Consider the following 24,237-nt stretch of genomic DNA (forward strand, 5'->3'; position numbering starts at 1 on the left):
GAATGTAAATAAAACATGCCGGCAATTAAAAATTCTGAAAAAAAACAGCATGGGGTCCCGCCCCCCCCCCCCCCCCCCCCAAACCATAGCAGGCCCTTCAGGTCTGGTATAGATTTTATGGGGAATTCCATCCAAAAAACAAAATGGCGTGGGATCCCCGCCAAACCCATACAAGACCCTTATCCGAGCAAGCAGCCTGGCAGGTCAGGAAAGGGAGGGGATGAGTGAGCGCACCCCCTCCTGAACCATACCACGCCACATGCCCTCAACATGAGGAGTTTCTTTGGGGCATGTTGATGGGGACAATGGCCACTTCTTCACAACCCTGCCAGAGATTCTGGGGGTCTGCAGGCAGGGGACTTATCAGAATCTGAAAGCCCCCTTTAACAAGGGGAGCCCCCAGATCCTGGCCCCCTCTATATGAATGAGTATGGGGTAAATAGTAACCCTATACATTCAACAAATAACAAAGGTGTAGTGTATAAAATGACAGTAGGCAGTTTTTGTTCTTTATTTTTCTTTTTTCCGGGTAGGCAGTGGCGCAGGGCATCATGATTAATGATAGAGGTTAGGTCGCTCGTTTACATCACCGAGTGGCCCTATAACAGCTGTCACCGAGAACAAGTGTCACTCGGCGGGAGCCTCCCATGGAGGCAGAGCTGTTGCGGCTTTTTTTTGCTTTTTTCGGCTCATCGGGCGATGTGAGATGGATTTACAGTGTGGGACTTTTTTTTTTTTAATAAAGGACTTGTCCCAAAGTGTCTCCTGTCATTTTTACTACTTTTGACACTTTTTTGTGAAATGGTAAGAGTACAATGTACCCGACAATTCATTACAGCCACAATCAGTTTTAAATTACTTTTTTATTTAGACATTTAATTTTGCTGTGGTACTGTTCTAAATATGTGAAAACTGCGCCAATTTACAAGCATACTATAGACACCCGCCAGGCACGATATTTAAAGGAATATTTCATTTTTATTGTTTCACTTTAAGCATTATTAAAATTACTGCTCCTGAAAAATCAGCCATTTTTAGAACTTTTTTTACATTGGTACATGTCCCCTGGGGTAGGACCCGGGTCCCCAAATACTTTTTATGACAATAACTTGCATATAAGCCTTTAAAATGAACACTTCAGATTTTTCATGTTTGTGTCACATATGGTGTTCGCGTATTCATCCAAATTTTTTGCCTGTTCACATGTTCTGGTGCGAACCAAACCGGGGGTGTTCAGCTCATCCTTAATACTTACATTTAGATAACTTTATTTTTGAGTTCCAGTTTAAGTTTCTGTTATCCTTTAAATGCACATTTGTAGATAGTCTAGTAAACTGGCAAGGTCACAGGGTCTCTATGACAGATTACATTGATTCACCATGATTGAGAAGATTTTTCAGTTGTAGTCACATTTTCTTTTAGTAATACCCCAAGTTTTGAACATCGGTCCACTCTAGCACATGAAAAAAACTCTTAAATAATATTGTTCAATATAGAATGATCATCATGTTAAAATCAAGTTTTATATCATACTTAAAGTGCACTACAAATACAAATTACAATATTTTGCAACTAATATATCTAATATAGCAAATGCTAAGCATAATTTTGTATACGGAGTCTCCAACAAAGTTCTTCAAGTCAGGAAGTTCTTCTTGTGGGGATATTGGGACCAGAAAACAATTAGCCTGATTTTCTCTTGAATTTCGAGTTCGTGGCTCAGTATGCTATGTATTAAAAATGAATTCACAAGAATAGCACTAACCCATTACTTAATCATTTCAAAGTCTATGCCTCCACGGGTGGGACTGAATAGAATCAGTGGAGTAATCCATTTTAACACCATGGGACCTGTATTGTTCTTTCTTGAAAATGAAAAGAAAATAGGATACAGTCTATAGCCAGGAAAGGAAACCATGTGAAAAGAAATTCAATTTAATTCTTTATTAAACAGAATCAATCAAATTTTATTAAAACAAAGTTGGAAAAAGATTGCCTCTTAGAGCAAAGAGCATGGAGATCCTATGTGTGTAAGACATGCATACTGGGAATTAACCAAGACCATAAAGAAATTGGTCAAAAAGCTGAAATTTTGGCCAAGAAGCTTTTGTTGGAAGCCTTTATCTCACTCCCAAGCTACATATTATTTCCAGGGTAGTGGAGCACCTCTTCAGAATAACTGCATTTGAGGTGACTGTGCTGGAAAAAGCATGCACTGGAGAACTTGAAAATGTTTTCATTAAATGTTTCTCTGACAGATGTCACTCTGCCACATAAAAAGAAACAAAATTGCCACTCCCCCTGACAACACCTGGGCCAGCACCCAGTATATTCTAATTCTAACCTTACTCCATGGTCCCATTATAGCTGATTGTCTAGTTCCCCACTCCTCAGCAAATGTGTAATGGTAGTGGGCACTTCTACCAGTGGCCACTTACCACTCTAAAGACATGGCTGCTGGCTGTTTGAAACACTACCAGCCCCTATCCTGATTAAATAGTTGAAATCTACGCAGAGATCTTATCTTAATTTTAACTGGCACAATAAGTCCATAGCATAGCCAGCTCAGTGGTTATTGCTCCTCATTCCCGAGGGGGTCTTGGTGCCCCAGATCTCATTAAATATCATTATGCTACTCACCTCAGGGTGACTATTTTATTGTCAACTAGAATGGCATCTAGGACATGGTCTGAGAATAAAATGAGCGTTGACTATGTTATGGTCTGAAGAACCTGAGGTTCTTCACAGTTATAATTCTGAGGTTCAAAGTAATGTGCAAAGATAATGTGTAGCGCTAAATATTGTGACCTAATAAATATATACATGTGAAAATGTAAATATCAAAAACTAAGGCGAATACCAAAGTTTTAGTGCTTGTGAAAATATACACGTGAAAATATCAATACACAATAATAAAATCAAATAAATCCATGAAAGTGATTCAGAATGTATTGAGTACAACACAATGGGGTGTTGGATCACAGTCCAAAGAAGCCAAGTCCATAAGAAGTGGAGAGAGATGTTATTCCCCCATTCCTAAATGGGCTGCGATGTGTACTCCCGATGAACCGGATGGCATGCCTATGGATGCTTGTGCATGTTCACATAGAAAAGGTGAGGTACCCTTACCAGAAATGGTGGACCCAAATACCATATGAAATTAAAAGTAAATTGGTGTTGTGCTTCCAGGAGCATTTGAAAGAAAGGGAGAAATCCCAGGGGGCTGCTTCCTTCAGACAGAGTGTAATCTAATAGTGTATAGTCACCCCAAACAAAAAACATAAAATATAGAAAACCTCTATACACGGTATAAGAATATACAGGTTAATATATCACCTAATAAAGTGTTTATATACGTTACATAGTGTATACAAATAATTAACTATTAAAGTGCCAAGTGCAACTTATATTTCCGTGATATGACAAAAAGTGCTACGTGCAATAAAACGCATACAAATATTTTAAAGCACACAAAATAAGCAAGCAAAGTGCTGAGTGCATTCAGTAGACAAAAAACAAAAATATGTGTATCATTTAGCTAAGTGAACACAGTTCATTGACAGTATGTGACAGTCTCACATATGCATATACATTGATTCCGTGCTTCTAACGTGCATCAAAACAAATGGATCTTCTTCCACATAGGTGATTCCACACATAAGTGTACACACTGGGTAATTACCTCCCCGCTATATAAGGTATAGCGTATATGCAGTCTCCTTGCAAGTATATCAGGTGGAAGAGGGGGAGGAGGGGGGCCTCAGGGAATCACTCTCAGATCTCTATCCATAAAACTCCATCCAGGAACTCCAATATAGCTCAAAAAGCAAATATGAGGGCAACCAATGTGTAGCAAGTTTTTAAAAGGTCACACTTTTATTTAAGATTAAAAATACTCACAGACGAATTAGGTAAATAAGACAGTATTCTCAGCAAACTGATTCAAACAGACCGCTCTACTGCGAGTGTCACTTCCGGTCTCTGTATCCTAATCCTAATAATATCCTATTTCTTTCAAAGGCTCCTGGAAGCGCAACACCAATTTACTTTTAATTTTGTCTGAATACTTGAGGTGGTGTCTCGTGAAAGTGTTTGCGACATCCAGTGAATGAGCACAGTCCACTTTAATCTCATATTAAGCGCGAGAGCCCATTCAATATCTACAAATACCATATGGCAGTGAGTCAAACAAGCTCGATAATCCTCCATTCTGGGAGATGTCACGCTGGATGCAATGAAGGATGTACAGCTCTGTTTATTCTCTCATACAAACTCTCCTTGGGACAAGACTCCTAATGGATCCAATTCATCACCTCTTAGGTCTGTCTATCCCTGGCACGCCAAGAAGCTGATCACTTTTATTATGCTAGCTGCAAAATGGGTAATTCCCTTCGAGCGGTTATCTACTTCTCCCTCCACACTTTTTCAAATGTTACAAGCTCTAACCCACATTCATAGAATGGAGCACCTTTACAGCTATGGTACGTGACACTCTACCCCAATTTTCAAAAATTTGGGACCTGAGGCATGGTTCTGAGCTTAACCCGGAATCAGTATTCCATACACCTGAATAAATACCTTTTCCCCCTTTAAATTTTTTATTGCATTCTAGTATGCAAATTTTTGTCCTTCTCTCCCCTTTCACCGTGGTGTGCCCCCCCCCTCCCCAATTTACACATTTCTTAAGGCAAGCTTTCTTTTTTACGTTTAGTAACCACTTACAGGCTAACCCTTAGAGCCGTAATCATTTTTTTTTTGCCACCTTTATAGTGTTTAAGGTCTTTACCATGTTTTTTGTCTATGCACTTAATCATAACCTTCCTTTCTTACGTCGCTCTTGCGATGTATTGCAACAGATATGTTATACATTTAAATGTTTTCTTTTGTTTGTATTACTCTGGAAAATTCCGATAAAAATATAATTAACAGAAAAAAAGACATGGCTGCTGGTCCTGCACTGATTACTGTGTTGACTGTGGTGAGAAAGGTAGCAACAAAACCAGTTATAGACACTTATGAACAATAGCTTTGATGGACCAGTCATTACAACCAGACCCAACAGGGAGGAAGATTGCTGGGCCGTGGAGTAAGGTGAGTCTTACTGTGCGCTAACCCATCTACTTGCAGATACAAGTAAAGGATTCTTGGGGGGGGGGGGGGGGGGGATCTGAGGCTGAAGGCAATTTTGTTTCTTATTACTGTGGCAGGAGTTGGAATCAAAATTCAAATTGCTTGTATAGACTTATAAAGTACCTCTTGTTCCTGGTGAGAAATGTTAAACAATTGTCTGTTCATATGGAGTCAGTCTAGCTTTTAGTAAAATATATAATGCTTATAGGGAGTGGAGTAGGGAAGGTAGTCATTGAGGGTGATATACTAAAGGAGTAAAGACTGTTTATTTATCAAACTGAATGTTTATTGAGCTTAGCAAATAAGGTGAAGTTTAGGGATGGGCCAAACAGTTCGGGCCAGTTCGGTTCGCACCAGAACATTCGAACAGGCAAAAAATTTGTGCGAGCATGCAAACCCTATAAAAGTCACACGAACATTAAAAATAAAACGTGCCAATTTTAAAGGCTTGTATGCAAATTATTGCCATAAAAAGTGTATGGGGACCCAGGTACTACCCTACGGGACATGTAGCAATGCAAAAAACAGTTTTTAAAACATCAAAATTACATTTCTAAAGGAAAAAATGCAATTTAAACTTGTCTCCCAGCAATGTAGATGATGATGATGAATTAAGGAAAAAATCAGCGTATGTCCCCTCCCCATACCAGACCCGAAGGATATCGATTTTAAGGGGGACTCCACGCCAATTTTTCTTTAAAACAGCATGGGGTCCCCCCCAAAATCCATACCAGGCCCTTTGGGTCTGGCATAGATAGTAAGGGTAATTCCATGCCATAAAATGTAAAAAAAATTATGTGTGGTCCTCCCAAAAATCCATATCAGACCCTTATCCGAGCAAGCAAACTGGCAGGCCAGGAAAGGGGGGGGGTGATCGAGTGACCTTAACCATACCAGGCTGCTTGCCCTCAACATGGCGAAGGTGCTTTGGGGTCCCCCTAAACTTGATGACCACTTGGGGAGCTGCCATCCAGCTTGTGATTTTTAGTCATTTTTCAATCATTTGTCTTCTTACAAGACTTGGTGTATTAATTGATCTCAATAGTGTTTCTGTAAGCCCCTGTACACACGGACGGAGATTTCCACAACCAAATCCGTCGGATTATGTCCGTCAGATTTAGTCTGACGGATTGTGTCCGAAACTGTTGCATACACACGGTTGGACTAAGTTGTCGAAAAATCCGATCTTTAAGAACGTGATGACGTAATTTCGTTACGATGGGACATGATTCAGGCTAGTAGCCAATATCTTTGATATAGGAATTTGATCTGAGCATGCGTGGCACTTGGTCCAATCAAAATTCTCTACACATGATCGGATTACGTCCGACCGACCCAGTTGGTCGGGAAATATTTCCAACATGTTGGAAAATTGGGTCTGACGGAGATTCGGACGGAATCAGTCCGATGCGTACCACACACAGTCGGATTATCTGACGACACGGTCCGATAAGACGCATTCCGACGGATTCTCTGACCGTGTGTATGTGGCATAAGGATGGTGACATCACAACCAGCAATATGGGAAACAGGGATAAGGTATATATAAAAATCAAACTTCTTCTTTACAGGTACTTTACATGTATGATGAGCTAGTGATTTGTTCAAGGGGAGAGGGCTGGACATTATAAGTGGAATTTTGCCACAAGTCAAGACAAATAGGTTAAGAAATAGGCCCTAAAAAATCCTGGCTTTCTTTCTCTGTGTGCAAGTTTATTAAATATTTCCCTTAAAATTGGAATATCTTTTCACATTTAAATTGCTAAAAGATTATATTCTATGACATACAGAGCTAAAAGCCATACAATGAAATATTAAAAAATCAGTTTGCTACCTGACTACAAGTTCAGTCATCCAAATGTCATTCCAAAATGTCTGAATAACCTAAGAGTTATAATTTAGCATTGACTAGTCATGTCAGATATCACCTTAATGAGGCTCAGATCTGTGAATAAAAAAGAAACAGTGATAAGTAACATAGCACAGTAATTGGATTAAGCTGTGGCAGTATTAGCTGGAAAAGTCTGCATTGGGCATTAGGAAAATCTCAGTTCCAGGCACAATTGAAAGGCTTGTCACAAGCAAATAATTTGCAACGTTTCACTTTCCTTGATATATTTTTTAAGTGCTGATCTATATATCAGAATGTGCAATATTCCTTATCTAAACAGTAGGATAAGCAGCGCTAAATATAAATCCACACCAGTGAATTCAAAAGTATTAAAGATTATAGACCCAGTCCAGTGAACATGAATTACTAAATGTTACTACACTGTGCAAACCCTGCCCCGAGCATACAGAAAATTAATTAATAGTTTGTATCAAAATTAATTAACACAAATTATTATATAGTGCATGTCACCAGATGAATAGTGATAATTTATACGATCTGTTGAAAAAAATAATATCCTGTGACTAAATATTATTCAACACTAAAAATAAATAAACAAATAACGAGAATCAAATGCATTGTTTCAAGTTCTATCAAGCAATGTCCACTTCCTAACAACATTGTTACAAACACCACTGTGAACGCTCCTGAGACTATAATGTATCCCAGTAAAATTATAGTCCATACGTTGAATCTTCAAATCATAATCCAAATAATGGAATGGTGAAACAAACGTTTAACCAGTGTCTCTTGAATAAACAGCAGATTACATCTACACTCCTCCACCACACCGCTCTAGATGTGACTCCTTTCCCCTTATGTGATTACACTCACCAGCTGTATATGCCTCACACTTTCGTGTTTGGCTGGATGTGCTTTTTCCTTTACAGGGTTTAAATGGGGTATCCAGGTTTCCACTCCAGAATGCAGGGCTAATGCCATGGCTGTTCTCATAGCCGCCACGAATGTTTCCATAGGTGTCACGGCTGTTCCCATAGATATTCTCATGCAACACAGAAAAGATTTGCTTCCATAGCGTGATACAGTATAAAACTTTTTAATCACACTTAAAAAACTCTCACATTGCACTCACATCAAAGGATGATTAAACACGCCAAATATGAAAAAATTCACAGCACTCTTGAGTAACCCATACTGAAGCATAGGTGGTCACGGCGGACCCAGGATATGCGGGAATGATGGATAGTCTCTCACCGCTCCTTAACTGTACCGCCAATTTACAGGGATCAATGTAAGATGTTCAGCATCCTATATGTATCTCTCTCATTCGCCTAGTAGCCAAAATCCGACATGTTTCGTCATAGAATTGACTTAATCATGGACCTGGTCACTAGGCAAGACAAACTAACTTATATTTTCCCCAAACTGCTCTCAATGGGCGGTGTATAATCACCACACATGCGCATCACCTGTGTCCCCAATTCCATCAATGCTTCAGTTCACACTGCTCATTAATACAGAGTCAATCCATGATGCAATCTAACAAGCTTTTCAAGATTATATGTAAATATCATTCCAACAATCTAAAACTCAATTGCACAAAAGTAAACGTAGATTAATACTCTATATAGATATTGATAGTGAATAGTAGCAGAGAATTTCCACAAGGGGAGTCGCTCTTAACATATCAATCTGCATCAACATATATAGCGTCCTATCTCCCCCAATTTCTATTGCTATCCTATATCAGATGCTACATGCATTGGAGAAGAGGGGTGACCTGCAGACTTAAAATAAACAAATTGGAAATGGGTTTTATTGATATCTATATCTCCATTCAGGAGAACTAGATGCCACACATGAGTCAAATATAATTAATGCATTCAAAAAATGCCTTATGACTTAATAACATCTGACCCATTTACATGGATCATGCCAGTGTGCAGGCAAATATACCTGCATTAACCCACATGTATATATCACTAATTAAGTCACTGGTCCTATTTAAACTAAAATTACAAAACTATATAAAAATATTTAAAAAAAATATATATATATAAAAATACATACATTTATATATGTGTGATCACACTGCTTGCAGTGCGCATGCAACACACATATATACAAAATCCTACTAGTGGTGTTCCTCAAAGTGCAATGACACACCATGGTACTGGAACCCCTTCCGGGTGTTTCCTAGATGTTCAGAGATTCGCACTCCTAACATCCGTTTGGTGCGACCCACATAAACCAATCCACAGGGGTACCATAACAAACATTAACCCTTCCTTCTGATAGTAACAGAGGTCAAAACATCCCACCATGTTTAAGCCTACTGTTCTAGCAGGTGATCAAGATTTTATTTAAAAAATCCCTGATATATCTAACTCCCCTTCACTCATCTCACAATTAGTTGAGAAGATGTTGTCAGGGTTGATCTGTCTGTTCGACAGATCCTGATAGCATCCATAGCAGCAGGTGGTTATATAAATAATATGTAAAACAAGGATACACTTACTCTTTCCCCCATCTATTGTGTATCACCACTGCGCTAAACAAAAAACTTTAAACTAAGCCGCCACTTTAAAAAAAACAATATATGTGCAATATTCCTTATCTAAACAGTAGGATAAGCAGCGCTAAATATAAATCCACACCAGTGAATTCAAAAGTATTAAAGATTATAGACCCAGTCCAGTGAACATGAATTACTAAATGTTACTACACTGTGCAAACCCTGCCCCGAGCATACAGAAAATTAATTAATAGTTTGTATCAAAATTAATTAACACAAATTATTATATAGTGCATGTCACCAGATGAATAGTGATAATTTATACGATCTGTTGAAAAAAATAATATCCTGTGACTAAATATTATTCAACACTAAAAATAAATAAACAAATAACGAGAATCAAATGCATTGTTTCAAGTTCTATCAAGCAATGTCCACTTCCTAACAACATTGTTACAAACACCACTGTGAACGCTCCTGAGACTATAATGTATCCCAGTAAAATTATAGTCCATACGTTGAATCTTCAAATCATAATCCAAATAATGGAATGGTGAAACAAACGTTTAACCAGTGTCTCTTGAATAAACAGCAGATTACATCTACACTCCTCCACCACACCGCTCTAGATGTGACTCCTTTCCCCTTATGTGATTACACTCACCAGCTGTATATGCCTCACACTTTCGTGTTTGGCTGGATGTGCTTTTTCCTTTACAGGGTTTAAATGGGGTATCCAGGTTTCCACTCCAGAATGCAGGGCTAATGCCATGGCTGTTCTCATAGCCGCCACGAATGTTTCCATAGGTGTCACGGCTGTTCCCATAGATATTCTCATGCAACACAGAAAAGATTTGCTTCCATAGCGTGATACAGTATAAAACTTTTTAATCACACTTAAAAAACTCTCACATTGCACTCACATCAAAGGATGAATAAACACGCCAAATATGAAAAAATTCACAGCACTCTTGAGTAACCCATACTGAAGCATAGGTGGTCACGGCGGACCCAGGATATGCGGGAATGATGGATAGTCTCTCACCGCTCCTTAACTGTACCGCCAATTTACAGGGATCAATGTAAGATGTTCAGCATCCTATATGTATCTCTCTCATTCGCCTAGTAGCCAAAATCCGACATGTTTCGTCATAGAATTGACTTAATCATGGACCTGGTCACTAGGCAAGACAAACTAACTTATATTTTCCCCAAACTGCTCTCAATGGGCGGTGTATAATCACCACACATGCGCATCACCTGTGTCCCCAATTCCATCAATGCTTCAGTTCACACTGCTCATTAATACAGAGTCAATCCATGATGCAATCTAACAAGCTTTTCAAGATTATATGTAAATATCATTCCAACAATCTAAAACTCAATTGCACAAAAGTAAACGTAGATTAATACTCTATATAGATATTGATAGTGAATAGTAGCAGAGAATTTCCACAAGGGGAGTCGCTCTTAACATATCAATCTGCATCAACATATATAGCGTCCTATCTCCCCCAATTTCTATTGCTATCCTATATCAGATGCTACATGCATTGGAGAAGAGGGGTGACCTGCAGACTTAAAATAAACAAATTGGAAATGGGTTTTATTGATATCTATATCTCCATTCAGGAGAACTAGATGCCACACATGAGTCAAATATAATTAATGCATTCAAAAAATGCCTTATGACTTAATAACATCTGACCCATTTACATGGATCATGCCAGTGTGCAGGCAAATATACCTGCATTAACCCACATGTATATATCACTAATTAAGTCACTGGTCCTATTTAAACTAAAATTACAAAACTATATAAAAATATTTAAAAAAAATATATATATATAAAAATACATACATTTATATATGTGTGATCACACTGCTTGCAGTGCGCATGCAACACACATATATACAAAATCCTACTAGTGGTGTTCCTCAAAGTGCAATGACACACCATGGTACTGGAACCCCTTCCGGGTGTTTCCTAGATGTTCAGAGATTCGCACTCCTAACATCCGTTTGGTGCGACCCACATAAACCAATCCACAGGGGTACCATAACAAACATTAACCCTTCCTTCTGATAGTAACAGAGGTCAAAACATCCCACCATGTTTAAGCCTACTGTTCTAGCAGGTGATCAAGATTTTATTTAAAAAATCCCTGATATATCTAACTCCCCTTCACTCATCTCACAATTAGTTGAGAAGATGTTGTCAGGGTTGATCTGTCTGTTCGACAGATCCTGATAGCATCCATAGCAGCAGGTGGTTATATAAATAATATGTAAAACAAGGATACACTTACTCTTTCCCCCATCTATTGTGTATCACCACTGCGCTAAACAAAAAACTTTAAACTAAGCCGCCACTTTAAAAAAAACAATATATGTGCAATATTCCTTATCTAAACAGTAGGATAAGCAGCGCTAAATATAAATCCACACCAGTGAATTCAAAAGTATTAAAGATTATAGACCCAGTCCAGTGAACATGAATTACTAAATGTTACTACACTGTGCAAACCCTGCCCCGAGCATACAGAAAAATTAATAGTTTGTATCAAAATTAATTAACACAAATTATTATATAGTGCATGTCACCAGATGAATAGTGATAATTTATACGATCTGTTGAAAAAAATAATATCCTGTGACTAAATATTATTCAACACTAAAAATAAATAAACAAATAACGAGAATCAAATGCATTGTTTCAAGTTCTATCAAGCAATGTCCACTTCCTAACAACATTGTTACAAACACCACTGTGAACGCTCCTGAGACTATAATGTATCCCAGTAAAATTATAGTCCATACGTTGAATCTTCAAATCATAATCCAAATAATGGAATGGTGAAACAAACGTTTAACCAGTGTCTCTTGAATAAACAGCAGATTACATCTACACTCCTCCACCACACCGCTCTAGATGTGACTCCTTTCCCCTTATGTGATTACACTCACCAGCTGTATATGCCTCACACTTTCGTGTTTGGCTGGATGTGCTTTTTCCTTTACAGGGTTTAAATGGGGTATCCAGGTTTCCACTCCAGAATGCAGGGCTAATGCCATGGCTGTTCTCATAGCCGCCACGAATGTTTCCATAGGTGTCACGGCTGTTCCCATAGATATTCTCATGCAACACAGAAAAGATTTGCTTCCATAGCGTGATACAGTATAAAACTTTTTAATCACACTTAAAAAACTCTCACATTGCACTCACATCAAAGGATGAATAAACACGCCAAATATGAAAAAATTCACAGCACTCTTGAGTAACCCATACTGAAGCATAGGTGGTCACGGCGGACCCAGGATATGCGGGAATGATGGATAGTCTCTCACCGCTCCTTAACTGTACCGCCAATTTACAGGGATCAATGTAAGATGTTCAGCATCCTATATGTATCTCTCTCATTCGCCTAGTAGCCAAAATCCGACATGTTTCGTCATAGAATTGACTTAATCATGGACCTGGTCACTAGGCAAGACAAACTAACTTATATTTTCCCCAAACTGCTCTCAATGGGCGGTGTATAATCACCACACATGCGCATCACCTGTGTCCCCAATTCCATCAATGCTTCAGTTCACACTGCTCATTAATACAGAGTCAATCCATGATGCAATCTAACAAGCTTTTCAAGATTATATGTAAATATCATTCCAACAATCTAAAACTCAATTGCACAAAAGTAAACGTAGATTAATACTCTATATAGATATTGATAGTGAATAGTAGCAGAGAATTTCCACAAGGGGAGTCGCTCTTAACATATCAATCTGCATCAACATATATAGCGTCCTATCTCCCCCAATTTCTATTGCTATCCTATATCAGATGCTACATGCATTGGAGAAGAGGGGTGACCTGCAGACTTAAAATAAACAAATTGGAAATGGGTTTTATTGATATCTATATCTCCATTCAGGAGAACTAGATGCCACACATGAGTCAAATATAATTAATGCATTCAAAAAATGCCTTATGACTTAATAACATCTGACCCATTTACATGGATCATGCCAGTGTGCAGGCAAATATACCTGCATTAACCCACATGTATATATCACTAATTAAGTCACTGGTCCTATTTAAACTAAAATTACAAAACTATATAAAAATATTTAAAAAAAATATATATATATAAAAATACATACATTTATATATGTGTGATCACACTGCTTGCAGTGCGCATGCAACACACATATATACAAAATCCTACTAGTGGTGTTCCTCAAAGTGCAATGACACACCATGGTACTGGAACCCCTTCCGGGTGTTTCCTAGATGTTCAGAGATTCGCACTCCTAACATCCGTTTGGTGCGACCCACATAAACCAATCCACAGGGGTACCATAACAAACATTAACCCTTCCTTCTGATAGTAACAGAGGTCAAAACATCCCACCATGTTTAAGCCTACTGTTCTAGCAGGTGATCAAGATTTTATTTAAAAAATCCCTGATATATCTAACTCCCCTTCACTCATCTCACAATTAGTTGAGAAGATGTTGTCAGGGTTGATCTGTCTGTTCGACAGATCCTGATAGCATCCATAGCAGCAGGTGGTTATATAAATAATATGTAAAACAAGGATACACTTACTCTTTCCCCCATCTATTGTGTATCACCACTGCGCTAAACAAAAAACTTTAAACTAAGCCGCCACTTTAAAAAAAACAATATATGTGCAATATTCCTTATCTAAACAGTAGGATAAGCAGCGCTAAATATAAATCCACACCAGTGAATTCAAAAGTATTAAAGATTATAGACCCAGTCCAGTGAACATGAATTACTAAATGTTACTACACTGTGCAAACCCTGCCCCGAGCATACAGAAAATTAATTAATAGTTTGTATCAAAATTAATTAACACAAATTATTATATAGTGCATGTCACCAGATGAATAGTGATAATTTATACGATCTGTTGAAAAAAATAATATCCTGTGACTAAATATTATTCAACACTAAAAATAAATAAACAAATAACGAGAATCAAATGCATTGTTTCAAGTTCTATCAAGCAATGTCCACTTCCTAACAACATTGTTACAAACACCACTGTGAACGCTCCTGAGACTATAATGTATCCCAGTAAAATTATAGTCCATACGTTGAATCTTCAAATCATAATCCAAATAATGGAATGGTGAAACAAACGTTTAACCAGTGTCTCTTGAATAAACAGCAGATTACATCTACACTCCTCCACCACACCGCTCTAGATGTGACTCCTTTCCCCTTATGTGATTACACTCACCAGCTGTATATGCCTCACACTTTCGTGTTTGGCTGGATGTGCTTTTTCCTTTACAGGGTTTAAATGGGGTATCCAGGTTTCCACTCCAGAATGCAGGGCTAATGCCATGGCTGTTCTCATAGCCGCCACGAATGTTTCCATAGGTGTCACGGCTGTTCCCATAGATATTCTCATGCAACACAGAAAAGATTTGCTTCCATAGCGTGATACAGTATAAAACTTTTTAATCACACTTAAAAAACTCTCACATTGCACTCACATCAAAGGATGAATAAACACGCCAAATATGAAAAAATTCACAGCACTCTTGAGTAACCCATACTGAAGCATAGGTGGTCACGGCGGACCCAGGATATGCGGGAATGATGGATAGTCTCTCACCGCTCCTTAACTGTACCGCCAATTTACAGGGATCAATGTAAGATGTTCAGCATCCTATATGTATCTCTCTCATTCGCCTAGTAGCCAAAATCCGACATGTTTCGTCATAGAATTGACTTAATCATGGACCTGGTCACTAGGCAAGACAAACTAACTTATATTTTCCCCAAACTGCTCTCAATGGGCGGTGTATAATCACCACACATGCGCATCACCTGTGTCCCCAATTCCATCAATGCTTCAGTTCACACTGCTCATTAATACAGAGTCAATCCATGATGCAATCTAACAAGCTTTTCAAGATTATATGTAAATATCATTCCAACAATCTAAAACTCAATTGCACAAAAGTAAACGTAGATTAATACTCTATATAGATATTGATAGTGAATAGTAGCAGAGAATTTCCACAAGGGGAGTCGCTCTTAACATATCAATCTGCATCAACATATATAGCGTCCTATCTCCCCCAATTTCTATTGCTATCCTATATCAGATGCTACATGCATTGGAGAAGAGGGGTGACCTGCAGACTTAAAATAAACAAATTGGAAATGGGTTTTATTGATATCTATATCTCCATTCAGGAGAACTAGATGCCACACATGAGTCAAATATAATTAATGCATTCAAAAAATGCCTTATGACTTAATAACATCTGACCCATTTACATGGATCATGCCAGTGTGCAGGCAAATATACCTGCATTAACCCACATGTATATATCACTAATTAAGTCACTGGTCCTATTTAAACTAAAATTACAAAACTATATAAAAATATTTAAAAAAAATATATATATATAAAAATACATACATTTATATATGTGTGATCACACTGCTTGCAGTGCGCATGCAACACACATATATACAAAATCCTACTAGTGGTGTTCCTCAAAGTGCAATGACACACCATGGTACTGGAACCCCTTCCGGGTGTTTCCTAGATGTTCAGAGATTCGCACTCCTAACATCCGTTTGGTGCGACCCACATAAACCAATCCACAGGGGTACCATAACAAACATTAACCCTTCCTTCTGATAGTAACAGAGGTCAAAACATCCCACCATGTTTAAGCCTACTGTTCTAGCAGGTGATCAAGATTTTATTTAAAAAATCCCTGATATATCTAACTCCCCTTCACTCATCTCACAATTAGTTGAGAAGATGTTGTCAGGGTTGATCTGTCTGTTCGACAGATCCTGATAGCATCCATAGCAGCAGGTGGTTATATAAATAATATGTAAAACAAGGATACACTTACTCTTTCCCCCATCTATTGTGTATCACCACTGCGCTAAACAAAAAACTTTAAACTAAGCCGCCACTTTAAAAAAAACAATATATGTGCAATATTCCTTATCTAAACAGTAGGATAAGCAGCGCTAAATATAAATCCACACCAGTGAATTCAAAAGTATTAAAGATTATAGACCCAGTCCAGTGAACATGAATTACTAAATGTTACTACACTGTGCAAACCCTGCCCCGAGCATACAGAAAATTAATTAATAGTTTGTATCAAAATTAATTAACACAAATTATTATATAGTGCATGTCACCAGATGAATAGTGATAATTTATACGATCTGTTGAAAAAAATAATATCCTGTGACTAAATATTATTCAACACTAAAAATAAATAAACAAATAACGAGAATCAAATGCATTGTTTCAAGTTCTATCAAGCAATGTCCACTTCCTAACAACATTGTTACAAACACCACTGTGAACGCTCCTGAGACTATAATGTATCCCAGTAAAATTATAGTCCATACGTTGAATCTTCAAATCATAATCCAAATAATGGAATGGTGAAACAAACGTTTAACCAGTGTCTCTTGAATAAACAGCAGATTACATCTACACTCCTCCACCACACCGCTCTAGATGTGACTCCTTTCCCCTTATGTGATTACACTCACCAGCTGTATATGCCTCACACTTTCGTGTTTGGCTGGATGTGCTTTTTCCTTTACAGGGTTTAAATGGGGTATCCAGGTTTCCACTCCAGAATGCAGGGCTAATGCCATGGCTGTTCTCATAGCCGCCACGAATGTTTCCATAGGTGTCACGGCTGTTCCCATAGATATTCTCATGCAACACAGAAAAGATTTGCTAATCTGCTGTTTATTCAAGAGACACTGGTTAAACGTTTGTTTCACCATTCCATTATTTGGATTATGATTTGAAGATTCAACGTATGGACTATAATTTTACTGGGATACATTATAGTCTCAGGAGCGTTCACAGTGGTGTTTGTAACAATGTTGTTAGGAAGTGGACATTGCTTGATAGAACTTGAAACAATGCATTTGATTCTCGTTATTTGTTTATTTATTTTTAGTGGTGAATAATATTTAGTCACAGGATATTATTTTTTTCAACAGATCGTATAAATTATCACTATTCATCTGGTGACATGCACTATATAATAATTTGTGTTAATTAATTTTGATACAAACTATTAATTAATTTTCTGTATGCTCGGGGCAGGGTTTGCACAGTGTAGTAACATTTAGTAATTCATGTTCACTGGACTGGGTCTATAATCTTTAATACTTTTGAATTCACTGGTGTGGATTTATATTTAGCGCTGCTTATCCTACTGTTTAGATAAGGAATATTGCACATATATTGTTTTTTTTAAAGTGGCGGCTTAGTTTAAAGTTTTTTGTTTAGCGCAGTGGTGATACACAATAGATGGGGGAAAGAGTAAGTGTATCCTTGTTTTACATATTATTTATATAACCACCTGCTGCTATGGATGCTATCAGGATCTGTCGAACAGACAGATCAACCCTGACAACATCTTCTCAACTAATTGTGAGATGAGTGAAGGGGAGTTAGATATATCAGGGATTTTTTAAATAAAATCTTGATCACCTGCTAGAACAGTAGGCTTAAACATGGTGGGATGTTTTGACCTCTGTTACTATCAGAAGGAAGGGTTAATGTTTGTTATGGTACCCCTGTGGATTGGTTTATGTGGGTCGCACCAAACGGATGTTAGGAGTGCGAATCTCTGAACATCTAGGAAACACCCGGAAGGGGTTCCAGTACCATGGTGTGTCATTGCACTTTGAGGAACACCACTAGTAGGATTTTGTATATATGTGTGTTGCATGCGCACTGCAAGCAGTGTGATCACACATATATAAATGTATGTATTTTTATATATATATTTTTTTTTTAAATATTTTTATATAGTTTTGTAATTTTAGTTTAAATAGGACCAGTGACTTAATTAGTGATATATACATGTGGGTTAATGCAGGTATATTTGCCTGCACACTGGCATGATCCATGTAAATGGGTCAGATGTTATTAAGTCATAAGGCATTTTTTGAATGCATTAATTATATTTGACTCATGTGTGGCATCTAGTTCTCCTGAATGGAGATATAGATATCAATAAAACCCATTTCCAATTTGTTTATTTTAAGTCTGCAGGTCACCCCTCTTCTCCAATGCATGTAGCATCTGATATAGGATAGCAATAGAAATTGGGGGAGATAGGACGCTATATATGTTGATGCAGATTGATATGTTAAGAGCGACTCCCCTTGTGGAAATTCTCTGCTACTATTCACTATCAATATCTATATAGAGTATTAATCTACGTTTACTTTTGTGCAATTGAGTTTTAGATTGTTGGAATGATATTTACATATAATCTTGAAAAGCTTGTTAGATTGCATCATGGATTGACTCTGTATTAATGAGCAGTGTGAACTGAAGCATTGATGGAATTGGGGACACAGGTGATGCGCATGTGTGGTGATTATACACCGCCCATTGAGAGCAGTTTGGGGAAAATATAAGTTAGTTTGTCTTGCCTAGTGACCAGGTCCATGATTAAGTCAATTCTATGACGAAACATGTCGGATTTTGGCTACTAGGCGAATGAGAGAGATACATATAGGATGCTGAACATCTTACATTGATCCCTGTAAATTGGCGGTACAGTTAAGGAGCGGTGAGAGACTATCCATCATTCCCGCATATCCTGGGTCCGCCGTGACCACCTATGCTTCAGTATGGGTTACTCAAGAGTGCTGTGAATTTTTTCATATTTGGCGTGTTTATTCATCCTTTGATGTGAGTGCAATGTGAGAGTTTTTTAAGTGTGATTAAAAAGTTTTATACTGTATCACGCTATGGAAGCAAATCTTTTCTGTGTTGCATGAGAATATCTATGGGAACAGCCGTGACACCTATGGAAACATTCGTGGCGGCTATGAGAACAGCCATGGCATTAGCCCTGCATTCTGGAGTGGAAACCTGGATACCCCATTTAAACCCTGTAAAGGAAAAAGCACATCCAGCCAAACACGAAAGTGTGAGGCATATACAGCTGGTGAGTGTAATCACATAAGGGGAAAGGAGTCACATCTAGAGCGGTGTGGTGGAGGAGTGTAGATGTAATCTGCTGTTTATTCAAGAGACACTGGTTAAACGTTTGTTTCACCATTCCATTATTTGGATTATGATTTGAAGATTCAACGTATGGACTATAATTTTACTGGGATACATTATAGTCTCAGGAGCGTTCACAGTGGTGTTTGTAACAATGTTGTTAGGAAGTGGACATTGCTTGATAGAACTTGAAACAATGCATTTGATTCTCGTTATTTGTTTATTTATTTTTAGTGTTGAATAATATTTAGTCACAGGATATTATTTTTTTCAACAGATCGTATAAATTATCACTATTCATCTGGTGACATGCACTATATAATAATTTGTGTTAATTAATTTTGATACAAACTATTAATTAATTTTCTGTATGCTCGGGGCAGGGTTTGCACAGTGTAGTAACATTTAGTAATTCATGTTCACTGGACTGGGTCTATAATCTTTAATACTTTTGAATTCACTGGTGTGGATTTATATTTAGCGCTGCTTATCCTACTGTTTAGATAAGGAATATTGCACATATATTGTTTTTTTTAAAGTGGCGGCTTAGTTTAAAGTTTTTTGTTTAGCGCAGTGGTGATACACAATAGATGGGGGAAAGAGTAAGTGTATCCTTGTTTTATATATATCAGAATGAATGTAGTTAAGTTCGGCACACCCTGTCTAGGCTCTTTTTTCAGTTATCTCACTTTTGGAGCCTATAAGGGCTACAGATAATCAGAAGCATAGTCATCACATTTAACAGTTTGGCAGATCAAACGTTATTGGGATAATTTAGGTGTGACATTTCTTCCTAGTCATGTGTCATCTATATATTCGTGAATAGTAACTATATTGTTAACTCAAAGGTAAAAAGTGTGTGGCAGTATGCACTTCAAACATGTAGTAGGACAATTTGTCTATTGGGTATATTTCACAGAATGGAATTAACACATACTGTTGCTATAAAAAGCAGAGCTTTAAATGTAACCTCTCTCTATCAGCGTGGTTAAGGCATATTTATGGCCAAAACCTGTTTTGTATTTTTGAATGGGCAAATCATTTATTTATTTTTTGTCCTTATTTTAGGCATTTCTACTAATTCCTGTCCTAAAGATACACCAGGATATGAAAAAAAAATCCTTTCTAAGACAGTTGTTAGCAGAACATGTGCCCTTATTTGAAGTGTTTCCCTCTATTTCTGATGTAATGACAGCTATCATTTTTTTCCAGTTTCCATCACTTTCTTATCCAGAGACATTGTTGACCAGATGGAATAAAGAGAATAAATATCCTCAGTAGGTACTCAGTCAGCAGTGAAAAAAAAAACTTCAAAGGGGATCCAATCCCCCTGTCACCCTGTACAAAACGAAAGAAAACACTTTTGGCTTCAGGTATACCTTAAAGATGTGCTGTGCTAAACTCTATAAACATTTTAACAACTGTATATACCTTGAACAATTTTAAAGAAATCACCTGCAGCTTATGAGTCCACATTTATTGAATAGTCAAAACTTAATGGAATAATTGTTCCTGTGTGACTACTCATGCCTAAGCTTTGGCAGGTTTGAATCAGCAAAAAAAAAGTTTGGCTCCAAGGAACCAGAGTGAGCTCTTCTTCCTGTAGATCATTTATAATGCATTCTCCACCAAATACAGCACACTATATATATATATATTATCAGGGCTGTTTGAGGTTTAAAACTCTCTTTTAGCTGTTTTAGAGAGATCCATCAGTCATCATTATAAGGCATGAGATTCCATTTTGGGTTGAGTTCAACCTCAGCTTTGTATGTCCTCGGTTGGGGAAAACAGCAAACTATTGAGTTTCATGATCTGGGAACTGTGGTGAGGTGGCATACTATGGGCAATGATGGGAGTTTGTAAATTTGCCAACCCCTTGCTATAAAGGTCAGCTCTTCCATTAGCCTTTTGCCAGTGTGCATGGATGGTATATGAGATAGGGACAGCTGACAGGCACAGTGATTTGAGCTAAAGATAGTTATTACTGTACAGTGCTTCATGCAGAGCTATGCAGTAATATATATAATATATATATATATATATATATATAAGAGCTGTATGTTTCTGTTGCTTTATTACAGTGAATTGCAGTGCTGTGGGCAGCCAGGAGTAGTGTTTACCGCTCGTGTTCACTGTGCTCTATAGTTGTGTTTCTCAACCTTTTTCTAGGCAAGACACCCTTTAAAATTATGCACCCCATTATAAAATGTAAAAAATGAAACTAATAGTTTTACATACAGACTACACACATGTAGGATACCCAACATCATTAGATGTGATTTTTATTGAGTGCCTAATGTCACCATAGTGCTGAAAGAGAGGGGCAGGAGGGTCAAACAAAGATGCCGTTCAGGTGCCCAATGTCCTTGTTATCAACGAATGATGTCAGTGGTTGTTAGGATGCTGGTGGCTGGCCTGCACAGTGCCTAATGTTATAATGCTGCACAATAAAACCTGTGGCTTTGTGTAACAAAAAAGCAGGCTTGATCCATTTGCTGACTTGCACACTATTAAAACTTGTACAAGGTTTAAAACAAACTCACTGTTGCTGTAGCCTGAGCTTGGTATTGATTAACTGCCGCCGATCAGCTGTTTTGTAATCCAGGCAGCTGTAGAACTGCTGGCCACTTCTACAATACAAGGCTGCTGTCCTGATGGGGCCGCAGCTGCAGTGGTTCACATGCTCTCCTTTTCTTCTGGGGATAAACCACTTTAGCATATTGGGCAGAAGGGATGAGCCAAAAATACCTGGGCTTGGTTCGGGGAGGTTTGGTTAAACCAAACCCTATTGAAGTCAATTGGAGCCCAGTCTGTTGAATCAATTTTCTCTATTTTTAAGGCTAATAGCAGAGGTATTGGCAAAACAAGTCCATGGGAGTCTGCACACTGCTCCTGAGACGTGTACCAATACAAAAAGAAAAAAATTGTTTTGCGGGTATAGCACTAACCCCCGAAGGAGCTGCTGGTTTTATTCAAGCTTACTGTTACCTCTTACGCTCGCCTCTTCATCATAGGGGGACCCATGGAAAGTAGCCCAAATGAAGATGTATAAGACACGTGGTCCTTTTTTGAAGATTTATTTAGGGATAACATCAAGAAAGACACAAGACACAGTCCTTCAACAGAGGGTTAGAGGATAAGTGGGAGTTCAGGCACATGGTAATTGCAGGTTATAGGTTTCAATCAGATCCAGAGGACAAACAGCTCCACAGACTGGATCCAGCAGTCACCGGATAGGCCCCTCTCACTTGACCTAGCAGCCGAAGATATGCCAAAGTCTCTGCCACAGACTTGTTAAATGAATTTAGTGGTTCTTGAAAGTAGGTACGCAACAAAGTCTCTGCCACAGACTTGTTAAATGAACTTAGAGATTCTTGAGAGTTTTTAGGAAGAACTACCATATGGTACCAGATTCTTTGAGCCGACCCGGTGATACTGTAAGGATATTGATCCGGGATGCGTCCTCAAACTGAGTTTCCAGGCTCCTCCAGAGACACCAGCCTTGCGCTGGGTCCTCCATGGGAAAAGTCCTCCCCTGGATCCTTCAGCTCTCCTCGGCTTCTCCCCACAGGCGAGACAGCACAGGACCACCTCTGGATCAGTAGGCCCCAAGACATTCCTGGGCCTACACTCTCAGTTGCAGAGCCTCGGGCCAGCAGGCCCAGAGGCGCAGGACCATGCGTCACACACCCCAGGCCAGGAGGGCCCTGAGGTTGAGATCACGGACCCCAGAAAGCAAAATGGACCATCCAAAAATAACCCGAAAAAAATGGCGTTGGTACCTTAAATACCCTCTCCCAAAATGCACAGCCACACTCACTGAACCATTTCTGAGCAAGAGGCAGTATTCAATACATGCAGTCTGCTGCTGTTCCACACCCACTGACGGTGACAGTCACACCTACGGTCAGGTGGGAATCAGTAAAACCCAGCTGAACTGGTACAGAAATCAGAACTTTAGAGAAATTAATATGAGCCAAACTACAGCTTCAGATAATTACATTTAAAAAAAAAAAACAATAGTGTCTGCTCATCAGGAGCAGGGCGCTACACGGGGAACAGTGAATTTAATAATACTAAAAGTGCAACAATAAATATGTGCTATTGCTTTCAAAACCTTGCTTGATGAGTCGCCTAAACTTGCTTGTGAAGTGGCATATCTACCATTTAAACAAAGTAGTATAGCAAAAGTGACATTTACAGGGAAAAGAAAAGCAAAAATGCAATTAGTTCATATTTCCCTGCAAGCTTCCTTTATTTTGTAAATAATGCAATGGGGACCCCCAAAATACATACTAGACCCTTATCAAGGAGGGGGTCCCATTGCATTATTTTCAAAATAAGGGAAGCTTCCAAGGAAAAGTGTAATGACTGTCTTTTTTTCTCTATATCTTACATTTGCTATACAAAGAAAGAATAACATAGGATACCCCCTTAATCTGAGCACACAACCTGTGCTCAGGGGTAGGTAGGGGGCAGAGACTAGGGGGTGCATCAGAAGGGGGAGTTCCTGCATCTGTTCTCTGAGGAAAAAAGACTGAGTAATATAATATCACTATTATACATGATTGCTGATGAACAGGTAACCAAAGCAAAAGCTCATCCCTAATAAAGAGAAGCTTGGGGATCATCCATTTCACCTACTCTGTAAAGAATGAACCCAA

This window comes from Lithobates pipiens, unplaced genomic scaffold (assembly GCF_037356315.1).
Source record: "Lithobates pipiens isolate NorthernLeopardFrog02 unplaced genomic scaffold, aLitPip1_a1.2 Scaffold_23, whole genome shotgun sequence".
In the NCBI taxonomy this organism is placed as follows: Eukaryota; Metazoa; Chordata; class Amphibia; order Anura; family Ranidae; genus Lithobates; species Lithobates pipiens.